Source organism: Salvelinus namaycush, chromosome 4 (assembly GCF_016432855.1).
Source record: "Salvelinus namaycush isolate Seneca chromosome 4, SaNama_1.0, whole genome shotgun sequence".
Taxonomy (NCBI): Eukaryota; Metazoa; Chordata; class Actinopteri; order Salmoniformes; family Salmonidae; genus Salvelinus; species Salvelinus namaycush.
In genome coordinates, this window is record NC_052310.1 from 25,305,560 (window position 1) to 25,308,670 (window position 3,111).

The window sequence follows — 3,111 nt, forward strand, 5'->3', positions numbered from 1 at the left end:
TATGATCACTGATGTCATGATTTTAATTAGTTCAGTTTTTCGTGTTTCCAGTTGTCTTAAACACCATAATAAAAACGGTTCGTCCCCAGAATCCACACTCAACTGGAATACAGCTTTTGTCAAAGGTAGATTTTTTTTTTTTGCATTTTAGTTAACCCATTCCCTAACCTAATTATCCTAACCTGCTATGTTAATGTTTCTAACGTGCTACAAAAAGTCAGTTCTGACTAAAGCAGGGATGGGTGACACTTTTTTTTTGTTGCACTGAAACATGCAAAAAAATCCTGCTAGGGGGAAATGCAGGTTTTAACTAATTAAACAACAAAGAATATGATTTACATGATCAGTCTCTGTGTGTAAAATAAGTGGTTAATGTGAACCTAACTCACAGCTAAAAAATGTAAAGAAAGCAATCCAATGTTATTTGTTGCCTAGACTTGTTGCCTACTGCAAATGAGAAAGAACAATACATTAATATTGCAGTTAGCCCATGACAGCCTTTATAATAGAACGCTTGTGACCACACACACACACCTAAATATTGCACTTGGGGGGAAAAAAACATAACGTAGAAATAGAATGAAACAAACATGCATTCTATTTTTGCTCTATTATAGTGGCCACTATAGACATCGATCAAGTGCACAAGGCTACATGTGTGCAAAAATAACGTTCACTGAGTAAAAATGTAAGAATCCCCCCTCACTCACAAGTGTTACTGTCAAGTTCAACACAACAAAAGCAATATCTTTGGGCTACACTGAACATTATTACATTGTACACTTTCTGCCAGTGGACATCTGTGCCACCAGAGAATTATACCCTTTGTTGGCATAATTTATCTCTTTCAGGCAGAGAGTACACCTGGCATACCCCTTTTTAGCCACTGTATTGTAAAAGTGAGAAAGAGGGAATGTGTGTGGTGTTCCTTTCACCTCTATAGTGACATCCATCTTAAGACAGGCCCAGCTACACTTGTTTAACAAGCAACGCCTCATTGTCACCTAATTATCTCATTCTGAAAATTAACCACATACTGTAGAGGGAAAACATTCATTCACAGATTACTAGTTATAGTTAGCTAACGAACTAACTTCTAACCAACTATTTAATTGATTATCACAGAAACATAAAAATTGATATGGTTTATTCTATAAGTGTTGTAAAAGTATGCTAGACCTTTGTTTAGATATTCTTTTTTATCCAGTTGATGGAAATACACACAATCTTTAAAATGCTATTTAAAGCTGTATAAATCAATAACTAATTCACTGTTTGTCACAGAATCAAACTAGGTATGATTTATTCTATAAATGTCTAACATGCTTTTACAACCTGTTTTGAAGAAAAATTCCAGTTTATCATAATTCCACGCTGATTCAACTCAAACCAACTCCTTCCCCACCCACCCTGAAACCACAAATGGATTAGGCTCCGTCTTCACCACACTTTCCACCTCACTTAACTCGCCCTCATTCACTTCCATTTCACCCCCAGAACTCGATCTGGTGTAGGGAACACTGTTTGCACCTAACACCAATCTTCTACGACACATCTCCTCCCTATTTTCTGCCATCTTCAACAGATTCTACCTCTGCCTCGCTCATTCTCTTCAACTCTTCTACCTCTCTTTTTCCCTCCATTCCTCCTCCGAAATCCAATTAAACGACTCCTTGTGAAAATATTCCACTTTTCCGCAGTGAAATCTCTTTCTTGCTTCATTAAGGGACGCCATCTCTAACGTACCCCCTGCCAATGCAAGTTACCTTCTCTCATATGTCCGTGTTTAAATTTAAAAAATTAAAACATTTTTTTTTTTAAGTATGAGCGGGTCAGTGCAAAGTAACCAATCAGATGGACGAAAGGGAAGATTTACCGACGGCATCCGATTAGTGACGAATACAAAAAAAGTGAAATCACTATATGTATATTTTTTTTAAGCATTTAATTGATGTTGAGAAGAGATCACAACAACAAAGAAACACTGTCAGACCTATCAATAAAAAGTTCAATTAAACACACCCCTATGCATACCTCCATCCTCTCTTCAAATATACTTTTAATTTATGATTTTAGCTTTGATGTATGTACATATAGATAATAGTAATGGTGTCTTTCTATAGGCACTAACCACCACATTTTGTTTGCCAAAGCCTATGCGAAAATGAATGGTTATTTTAGAGGGGTTTTGGATAAACGCTGAAAATAAGGTCTGTAGCAAACACAGGTTTAGGAGATCTTAACGTTTGTTCTATGAGATAATCTTCATCCGCTAACGTAATTTTTTGTGAATGTCGAAGCATTTATGTAATCAAAACAAGCACATACAGCACATAAAGGCTTCATAATTCATAAAGGTCATGCTAACTGACTGATATTATCTCATAGAACAAAACTTATAAGATCTCCTCAAACTTTTTTTCAAAATTTATCCCAAAACATTCTTTCCCCATTAATTTTCCCCATAGGAATGGCTAAACAAACCAGAGGTTACTCATTTCTATTTTTAGGACTACAAGCTTGCGAGCTCTATTGTTCAAATCTCTCTTATACAATATTTAAATCAATAACATTCCACAATCCCCAGGTGCTTAAATTAAAATAAAAGCATTTTAAGAATTTATCCCATCTCCATGGTATTTCATATCAATACGTAAAACAATACCTAAAAGTTATCCGAAAGGCAAGTTTGAGTGATTTTGCTTCTTCAGTCATATGGTAGGTTTGTAATTCATGGATAAAACTCCTTAACAATGTGAAAGATATTGACACTGATATGGCCTCAGTCTACAGCGGTCTGCTTTTCAGCTCAACTGTTAAAAAATACCATAATAGTGGGCAGATGTGCAAAACATCATTCTTATATGGAATGAAGCCTTCTTGTACAATTTTTTTGCAAGATAATAGTTCTAAGTCAAAACCTTTTTAAAGGCCTTACAAAGGTGGAAAGTCAATAGGGCAATATGAAATTAACACACTATCATAGGCCAAAGTATTATTATGACGGGGAGAGCTGTTTGCTGCATAAATACACACATATATGGCTGCAGGAATGTTTGACTGGAAAGAAATAGGCAAATATACAGAAGGTATATTCAACTCTTTAAAAAA